At 36.9% G+C, this 11043-nt stretch overlaps 1 pseudogene; it reads left to right on the forward strand.

Moving 5' to 3' along the window:
* The first annotated feature begins 8966 nt into the window (after positions 1-8966).
* On the forward strand, positions 8967-9447 carry LOC123821056 (annotated as a pseudogene).
* Positions 9448-11043: the final 1596 nt, after the last annotated feature.

Below are 11043 nucleotides of genomic sequence, written 5' to 3' on the forward strand. Positions count from 1 at the left end.
TTTAAAATGTTTGAAAGAAAAATAAGACAATGTGTTTATGACATTTGGATAGGGATTGATTTCTTAAATCACAAATCCAAAACCATAATGAAGATTTGTTAATTCAAGCACATTTTTAAAGTGCATCAAAATATGCATATTTATATAAGTATATTTACTTGTAAAAATTTATTGAACTATACCTGTAAATTCTGTGTACCCTGTGTTTATTATACTTTAAATTTTTAAAATTTGCCAAAAACAAGATATCATAAACAAGAGTAAAGAGGTAGGCCACACTCTGGGTAAAGAAGTTTACAACATCTATAACCAACAAAGGATCATTATTTAGAATATATAAATTACTTCCTCAAATCTAGGGAAAAAGATGACTACTCAAATAGAAAAATGAGCAAAAGATATGAACAGGTAAGTCATAAAACAGGAAATAAACATTATGAATGTTTGAATGGCTAATAAACATTAAAAGATGTTCTGCCTCATTGGTCACATGTAAGTGAAAATAAAAATAATAATGAGAAAACATTTTACACACACTTAATTTGCATACTTTAATAAGTCTGGTAAGATCAAGTGTTGGTGAGAATGTAGAGCAGCAGAAACTTTTATACACTGCTGATGGGAGTAAAATTGGCAAAAACTACTAGGGAAATTTTGGAAATATCCATTAAGTTATGCACAAATGCCATAATCCAGCAATATCTCTCTAAGTAAATACCAAAGAGAAACTCTTTTATGTGCTCACAGGGAGACACATGCAAAAATATTCATGAAGCATTGTTTGTAACAATAAAGAAGTAAACAACATAAAAATCCAAATAATCAAAGAGCAGATAAATAAATTATAACCAAGCAATAGCATACTATATGTCTATGAAATATATGAACTAGAGCTAAATATATATGTAGATAAATTGTACAAAAATAATGTCATATGGAAAAGAGGAATTTATAGAAAGAGGTTTACAGTATGATTCTGGGTCATAGGCTGGCTTTATCTTATCATAACTGAAACATTGGTCTAGAATGGGCCAGCTAATATCAGTTAGGAATATTGTCTGTATTTGCTGTTTCTAATCTCAGCCTGGCTAACCTTCAGTTCTCAAGAATAGGTCCAGGCAGAATATGTTGGGTTGGTGGAGGGGGACAGTGCAGGGGGTGAGAAGTGTCCTTAGCTGACCCAAGCAGGGAGAGAAGAGATGGAACTTCACCGGCACATGACCCAAGAAACTCATGTATAGATAAGGATAGTGCAAGGCTCACCTAGACATTTTTAGGTAGAAATGACAATGACATACATGACTCTGAGTCACTCTGCTCCAATCTGGACTTTAAGATTGATGTATGGTTGTCATCCTGGGAACTCCCTTCATTGTCATCCTGGACAGTCCCTTCATCTTCTCTGAGTTGTGTATCCTGGTCTTTTTTTTTTGTATCCTATGTCTTCCTCTTTCTTCATTTATTCATTTTGGTGGAACATATCATCCCACAACTTTCTAAGAGGTTACTTTGGGGAGATAAATGTTTGGAGTCTGAAAATGTCTCGCCTTGACACTTAATAGTTTGACTGAATATAAAATTCATTATGCCCTTTCAATCTGGAAGCTCATGTATCTCAGTTCTGAGAAATGTTCTTGAGTCATCTTGTTGACAGTTTTCTCTCCTACTGCTACTTCTTTTACTCAGATTTTGGAATTCTACCGTTGGTTATATTTCTCATTCTCTTCTCTTCTTTCTCTCTCTCTGTCTTGTTTTCATTGTTGTTTATTGGTTTGTTTTTTGGTGTACTTTCTAGGATAATTCCTCATCTTTATCTTACATTTCTGTTATGTTTTAAATTCTCATGAGCATTGTTGTTTTCTTTTAATGTGCCTTTTTATAGATTTCTACTCTTATTTCATATATAAAATAACCTCTCCTAACTCTCAGAAGATAATAGTAGTTATCTTAAAATTACCTTTACTCTGCAAAACTGCCATTTCCTCCAAGATGTTTATTTCATTTGTTTACTCTCTAGCCCATTTGTTAGACACTTTCATTAAGTATCTGTCAGTCCTTGGTTGTCTGCTCATGTTTAAAGGTGAGGGGGGAAAACTGGTCGGAAGTTCTGAGCATGTGGGTGAAGCTTCCCTGTAAGGGGACGGGGTGGGGGGTGGTTTCCAAGTAGGTGACTGAACTTTCTGGGGGAAAACTTTTGATGCAATATATTTAGGTTTTTCCTCCTTCACTAGTCAAATTCCCCAGAGATGTTTCTTTTACTCTCCTGCCAGTGGGATAAGGATTGGCTGTCAGTATTTCGGGAGCTGAGTGGGAGAAGAGAGTTAGGGGGTTTCAGCAATCAATACATGCATTTATTTAATCAATCCCCTGCTTTCAGGTATGGTATCTACATGCTCACTCAATTGTGTTTGATTTCTCCAGTTCATAGACTCTATTTTAACATCTCCAAAAAGAGCAAGTTCTGCTGTGGTAGTGGGGACCGTAGGATCGCTTCTTACCAGTCTTGATTAGCTTTTAACCAGTCCTCTTTGGTTTAGCCCCTCCTCACTCCTTCCACCCCGCAAACCTGCTGTCACCAATTTTGAGTCTTTTCAGATCATGTGGCATAAATTCAATGGGCTCTCACCTTTTCCCAGTATCAGCTTAGAATTTGGCTTTCACTGACTTAGTAAGTCAATTCCCACTCAAGCATCTGCCTTTCAGCTTCTAAAACAATATTGCTGTGGATTCCCTTTGCATGTGAAAAAAATACAAATTAAGCCTGGACATAAAAAAAGATCAATTATAAAGGTTCAGTTATATGTAATATATAGGTAGGTTTTCACTCTTCAGTTTGGGGGACTGTCATATTATCCTTGTCACTGTAGGTTTATGCATTCTGTTAAAAATCCCTCCATGAATAGTTCAAGTGGGAGTTCAGGAGGGATTGAAGTTATTAATATATGTATGTATTCAAGTCATCATTTCCACCTGGAAGTTTATATAGTGATATGATTACTGTTTAACTCTTTATATTTTTAATCTATTATAAGTATCACATAATTTATCAAAGAAAGCTTTGAGAAACCACACTAAAGTCATAACGTTTAAAGAGAAGCATCATACTCCCTCTGTGTATGTGGATATCTTGAAATTTTCATCTAAGTTTAGATAGTGCAGAATTATAGAGCTTGAGAACATAAAGTTCCACCATCTCTCAGTTCTTTTCAAGAAGAGCAAACTGTCCAAGGAGTTGATGTGATTTGTTCATGAACATTACTAGCAAATTCTAATTATCAATAAAATTTCCTGATTATGGGTCAAAGTTCTTTTGCTAAGTATCCAGAGACCTAAATCTAGTGTTTTTTTTCATAGTAAACTGTTTCTCCAAATATTTAGTAATTCTGTTTCGTTTTTCCTACTGACAACATTCAAATCATTCGAATTTCTTACAGATTTTCCAAATTGCACCATAATCAAGAGGAACTTAAAATTATGCACATTGCTTGAAACAATAAACCAACTAGATATTTTAATGTGAAAAATCTATTCTAAAATAAATGACAAAATGGGACAATCTTTATCACTTTCCATGGTTGGTTAGTTTGGACTGGCTCAGGCCTTCTCCTGCACATTATCACTTAACTAAGGATATATCTATATATCTGTATCTATCATAGATAGATAGATAGATATCTATATATCTGTATCTATCATAGATAGATAGATAGATAGATAGATAGACAGACAGATATAGGTCTGTCCAGAAGGTATCCAGCCATGTAATATGAAAAATAGAGACATTTATTGAAGAAGATACAAGAAACATTATACATAGGACAATAATGACACCTGAGACCCCTTCAAAGGAGGCAACTTGGGACCTCACATAGTTCATCTATTGTCTCTTCCATTGTTCAAAACACTCATAGAATCCTTTGTTGGAATCACCATCAGCTGCCCTGTCATATTTTCCTGAATCTCATTGACAGTCTGAAATCTCTTCCTTTTCAAAGGCGATTTTAGTTTAGGGAAAAGTCAGAAGTTTCAGGGCTCCATATTTGGGCTATAGTGGGACTGAGTCACCTAAATGATTTGATGTTTTGCAAAAAAAACTCTGCAGGCCTTCCAGAATGTGGATCACTTCCAAAGGATTCTCAACCATCTTTGAAGCATTTGTGTCACACTCTTATTTGCACTATCATTGCATTGTCCCCAAAAGCCTTCTGAATCATCCAAATTGTTTCTGTGGAGAAATGTTCAAGCGTAATGCAAATTTGATGTAGATTCATTGCTCTACTTGCTCAGTCATTTTGAATGTGACAGCCACACAGTACACGTGCTCACTAAATGGTATCTACCACCCCCACTGACTAGTAGAGTGAAGTCATTGTTCACACATGTGCGCTCTAATCCACTCGCCTTGGCTGCCAGGTGAAAGCAAAGTTGCAGAAACCATTCTCATTATATTAACAATAGCTGCATTTTTTCTGGACAGACCACATATAGATATATATGAGTATATCTGATGTAGTTTGCCAGGAAAGACTTGGGTGCTTCACTTGGTTTGGAACACTAGATGTTAAGTCACATGTTTTCATCGTTCCTGCAGATGTCTTCAATTTTATGCTCAGACTTACATTTCCATTCTTATGAGTGATGTGTTGCAATATCTTCTCTGTTTTTCTGTGTCACCTTGTGAACACAGCCATCTTAGGGATTCAGGAAGCACATACCCAAAAAAGGATTTTATTGTGAAAGTTCATTTCATTTAAGCAAAGTTAATTCCCTGCCTTTTCTCCTTCGCAAACTAATGTGCACAATACTTATAAGGTAATTATGCTTTCATGTTTAGACTTCAAAAACTGAAGACAGCCAGATTTTTCAAAGCAAAAAAAAAAAAAATCAGATCATTTTCATATCCCAGACTTTTAAAATTCTGCCAAATAACTCCATAAAATGTCTAACACACACACAACCTGAGCTACTGGGAAAGTATTTCTGAAGGAATGAATCTTCCAGAATGTTTTTACTTATCTCTTTTTTCCATAGAAAATTTCAAATATCTACTCACTCATTTTCCCTTCAAGAATATAAACAGAATTTGTAAGTGCTTGAGTAAAAAGCAAGTCAAGTAGAGCAAGGTTTCATTTCTCAGACACATTTTTAAACTCAGTAGCAAAAACACTATACTCAAATACACATCGTTCTCCACTGATTATGTTAATGGACCTTAAATATTGGATAGTTTGAGGTTAAGCGTAATGCTGGAATCTGAAATCAGAATGCAAGACGATTCACAGATTCCTGATTTGTAGTTTTAACTGTGGGTATGAGGTACCACTTGGCAGGGCTTTATTTTCCTCGTGTCTGGTGTGGTCCAGAATCACCTGCTGTGGGGGGGACAGGAGGGCAAATGATGGGAGAGCAGCTGCCTGCCATCACATTTATCTTCTCAAAACCATTGGGACACGTCAAGAATGTTGTAGACCTTAAACTTGTGCTCTCCCTTAGTTCAGTCTCTCAAGTTCAGCTCAATATATCCAATCTCCATCCTTCTCCTGGAAATGGAAAACAACAGGGTGTTTGTTTGTTTGTTTTGTTTTTTCATGAGATCCTTATGTACCCTATGAAGGAAAATAAAAACCCAGGAAAAAGAGATGTCTGTCTACACAGACTTGCTCCTGCCTGCGTCCTTTCTCTTGTGGATCTCCATGTTCCTGTACGGGGTGAAATTAGAAATAAACGCTAATAGTTAATAAGGCTTTTCTACATTCTAGGCCATTTACATATGCTGTCTTGTTTAATCTTTGCACACACTACAACATGGGTACCATTGTTATCTTCATTTTATACACGAGAAAACGGACACTTCGAGAAATTAACTCTCCTTAGGTTCCCCAGCCATCAAATGGTAAACTACCTTCAAACCCTGGCAGCCTGGACCCAGCGCGAGCAAGTTCATCTCACGCCTGACTGAAAATCACCTCACAGCAGCTGCTGGAAGTCTCCACCACTATCAGTGACCTACTTTTCATTAACCCCTGAAAGTGTTCCCTGTTTTACTGTTGGGCACCATACTGAGACTCATTTGGATCCTCTATGAAAGGGTTATCTCATGAAAAGTAACTTCAGTGCATGAATCATAACAAAGGTATGAGTATTTTTCTTTTCAAAGCAAATTGATTGAGTTATAATTTTTATACAACAGTATGTACCATTTTCTGTGTATATGATTTTTGACAAACTTATGTATCCACATACCCACAGACTCCACGTACCAGTCAAGATATACAAAATTTCTGTCATCTCAGTAAATTCCCTTGTGCTCTCTTGCAGTCAATCCCCCATAACTCCCACATCTGACCCAGTAAACCCTTTTCCATACTTCAAACATAATGTGAATGCCCCATGACATGCCATGTTCCAACTTCCCACATAACTCTTTGTTTCTAAAATATAATGAACTCCTGGGAAGATACGTACAAGCTTGGGTTTGCTCCATGTGACTATTTCAATAACATACTAAGAAGTGTGAAGGACAAAACTTCAGAGGTAATTGATACACCTGCCCAGGCCACCAGTCATGACACTGATACCTAACACCACATAGAATTTCATGTCACCTGCAATTTTCTAAACAAACCTAAAAATAAAGCGAAGTCCACTTGAAATTATTAAAGAAAACCTATATAAAGCTTCTGTGGAAAATAAAACCTAGTTTATAACCAACGTAATAACCAATGCTTCTTTTAAATGGCCATTATCATGTTATAAATAAAATTCTTACAATAACAGCTACAGAATGTACTATAAAGAATACCATCTAGAATGAGAATCAAGAAAGCAGAGACTCTGTTTCACCCCTGCTACTCACTAACTTTGAAACTGTAGACAAATCACTCATTCTCCATGTATGAAATTGGGATTGTAATAAATGTATCTCCCTCCTGAGAATAATAGGAAGATCAATAACTGCAACACTTACAACATAAATCCAAGGTACTTTTTAAAAATTGTCTTTAAAGAGACAGGAAGGGAGAGAGAAACAGAAATATCTATTTGCTGTTCCACTTATTTATGCATTCATTGGTTGATTCTTATATGTGTCATGACCAGAGATTGAACCTTCAACCTTGGCGTATCAGGAGGACACTCTAACCCACTGAGCCACCCAGGCAGGGCCCAAGGTATTATTTTGAATACAGAAAGTCTAGAAATAAATACCTTGTTGTCCTAACATAATTATTATTTTAATTTGTCTAAATAATATGGTTCTTGTGGGACATTTATTTGGTTCTTTGTGAAAGAAGTAGGGGGAATAAGTCAGATGAAAACAAGGAGAGGAAATAAATGAGACAACTTTGATTAATGTATTATGCTAAAAATTACTGTGAGAAATGAAAGGACAATTCTAAATTAGATAGCTACAAGACATGAAATCCCCTTTCCAGGGTATTTCAAACCAAAGCCCTATGAGAGAGAACGAAGCTAAACAAAGAACATGTCATTGTAAAACTGAACTAGCAGAAAGTTCAAATAGCTAAATGGTCTCCATGATTAGAAATAAAGAAGACACATTAGCTAGTGAGTGGATCCGTTGTCAATAAAGAGCCTGTAGAAATTCCTAAGGGTCAGGACATTCCCGCCTGACTCTTTTTCAAAGTAAATGGCTAAGCATCAGAAGTTTCTAGTCTTTGACCTAAATCTGAGGTATTCTGAGACCTGAGTCTGCAGATGTTTAGCCTGGAGTTAACCCCTGAACCCCAGCAGTCAGTTTCATCTCTCCCCAAAGCAAAAACCAGCAATCTGAAGACTTTAGACCTAGTTGGTGAAGCCCCGTTAACACACTTTAGGATTACAAACAGCAGCTATTGTTTATCTCCATATTTAAAAATACAGAAAGATTACCTTTAGTCTATAAAAGGTAATCTTAAAAGATACAGAAGTTAAATTGTATGGATAAAAAATGACTATTTTTAACTTGCTAGAATGAGATTCTCTCTTAAAGCTTGAGCAAGGTGCAGTTAGGAAAAACCAAAGTTCTATTTTGAACCATGGGATTCATAGGCAGGAGGCATCATACTGTTTATTACACAAGTATCATAATTTTCCGATTACTTGTCTAAATTATCAGTTCCTTATGGGCCGGGTGTTAGTCACCATCATTCCCTCATAACTTAGTACAGAGCCAGGCACGGAGAAGGTGCTTGATCAATCTCAGTTCCCTTATGTGGCCCTTCCTGGGTCTACTTCTCTTGGACACTCTGTGTTCTGTGACCCAGATGCTAAGATTTCTCCTAGCATGGGAAGATTGTGCAATTACTTTCAAGTTCCAAGGATAGCTGGAGAAAATGAGAGGAACAAATAAACAGCACATACTGTACTTCAGTCACTTGGCTTTATTTGTTTTTTGTTTCCATAACAATAATGCTCCACCTCTCTTTACAATATAAAGACTCTGGTGAACAGCAGTCCTGAGAGGACACAAGGTGCTATTCTGAGTGGCAACACAGACATTATTTGCAAACAGTGAAAGTTGGTCTTTAGCATACACTTATTTAATAAACAATGCTAACTGTGAACACTACTCTTACCTGGAATCATTATCCCAAATAATTTTCATATGAGAGTTATTAGTCATAATTCCAACACAAGGACACAACAGAGCAAAGACAATTTGGGGAAAACCTGACAGTTAAAAATAATAAAAAAATACTTGCAGAAAATACCTCAAATATATATATTTATATATATTAAATATATGTACATATATATTATATACATACACATGCACACATATGTGAAAAATTTACAATCTAAGTGACAAATAGAATGCCATGGGCAAATAAATATAACCGACTCTCAGTAGAGTAACAGCTAACAGATCCCACACCAGCAGTTCTCAAAGAGTAGTCTCTGCGCCAGCAGCATCAGCGTGGCCTGAGAACTTGTTAGAGATGCATGTTCTGTTTTTCGGGAGTGGAGTCTGGACCCAACAAGCAGAAATGGCACCTCACAAGGGGAAGGAAAAGAAAGAAGAACAGATCATCAGTCTTGGATCACAGGTGGCTGAAGGAGAAAATGTATTTGGTGCCTGCTACATCTTTGCATCCTTCCTTCAATGACACGTTTGTCCATGTCACTGATCTTCCTGGCAAGGAAACCATCATCTGTGTAACTGGTGGGGTGAAGGTAAAGGCTGACAGGGACAAGTGTTCTCCATACGCTGCCATGTTGGCTGCCCAGGATGTGGCCCAGAGGTGTAAGGAACTGGGTACCACTGCTCTCTACATCAAGCTCTGGGCCATAGGAGGCAATCGGACCAAGGACCCTGGACCAGAGAACTAGTCAGCTCTCAGAGCACTTGCCTGCTCGGGAATGAAGACTGGATGGATAGAGGATGTCACCTCCATCCCCTCCGACAGTACCCGCAGGAAGAGAGGTCACCGTAGTCGCCGTCTGTGAACAGGAGTCTTCAAATTATTGTTTTCTGTTAATAAATTGCCTTTGCATCAACTAAAAAATGCACACTCTCAGACCCCACCCTAGACCTACACCCTAGACCTACTGATTTAGAAATTGTGGGGCTAGGACTCAACAATCTGTGCTTTAACAAACACTTCAGTGATCAGATCAACACGTCATAACCTTAAACTTACACAATGTTATATGTCAATTACATCTCCATTAAAACAAAAACAAACAAACAAAAAACAAGCCTTCCAAAGGATACAAACTGCAGTTTAGGAACAACTGCCCTGACCTACACATATTACTACCCTCATCTTACCAAATGAGAGACCGTGAGCTCATACATAACCCAGATAAAGGAGCCTGGGACGAGAGCAGGCCTTGTGATTCTCAATTCAGTATGCAGTATCGAAGAAAAGAATCAACTCAAGAACCAGAAAAACTCTGATTCCTAAGATGGATGTTCTTTTAGCTGAGAGAGAAAATATATAGGTAAAACTTCTTATGTTTCAGGGACTTTGTCCATGGTGCAGTGACAGTAATAATGTACTAGCCTCAAAGAGGTTTTGGAGAGAAACAAATTAGGTAATGTGTGTAACCATGATTTTAGGCCATGTCATAACATTTTTTGGTCATCGCTATTTCTACAGCCTTTTGATCTCTGCTATGGTTTTTCCCCCAAGTTGTAATATTACATGAGTTATAACTCTACTAGAGACAAAATTACTATCACTCATATTTTTGTATAAAGAAAAGAGATAGTGTTATGTAGTATTTTTTTCTAGAAAAGAATGAAGTGATTATAATGTTACAAAGAAAGTCTCAGATTATGGCAATCTTAGGCTTTTCAGCTCATGTAAGAAGCTTTCGTAAGTGAATTACCATTCTACATTTATTTTATACAACTGGCATTTTTAATGTATCATGTCTTGCATCCTAAGTGGACTTAATATAATAATTTCATAAACTATATGTGCATGTTCATTTTTTAAAAAATAACTTTAATTTTATTATAAGGTATTATAATATCATTATAAGTAACTATCTCACTTATAACATTATGACATTATAAGTTGGAAGTCATGGGAACCTTCAGCTTAGAGCCAGTTGGTCAGAGTGCAGGTGACAGCCTGGATGTGTGATGCGCATCTGGAGGACTGGGGCAGTCTGGTGAGACTGAGCCCTTAGCCTGTGGGACAGCACCCTATGTCCAGGTAGATGGTGTCGGAACTGAGCTGAATTGTAGGATACCCAGTTGGTGTTGCAGGATTGCTTAGTGCATGAAAACCCCCTTATATCTGTTGTCAAAGTATTCCAAGTGTGGCAATAGTATGAGAATAAAGGAGAAGGACAGAAGGAGGACTGGGTTTTTCCCAATATAGAAACTTTTTTAACATAAAGAAAAAAACACACACCAGATAATTGTAAAATAGAGCTATTTATACACTTTACAACAGAAAGTAGTGAAGGCAAAGTGGACACACCAGAAAACTTTAAAACTTCCACAGCCTAAGGTTAATGGTGAAACACAGATAAAAAATTCCTGCTCTGAAATATTGAGAGGAAATTCTGATATCTGAACAAAATGCA

This window comes from Phyllostomus hastatus, unplaced genomic scaffold (assembly GCF_019186645.2).
Source record: "Phyllostomus hastatus isolate PE091 unplaced genomic scaffold, TTU_PhHast_1.1 phas_contig_38, whole genome shotgun sequence".
NCBI classification, from domain to species: domain Eukaryota; kingdom Metazoa; phylum Chordata; class Mammalia; order Chiroptera; family Phyllostomidae; genus Phyllostomus; species Phyllostomus hastatus.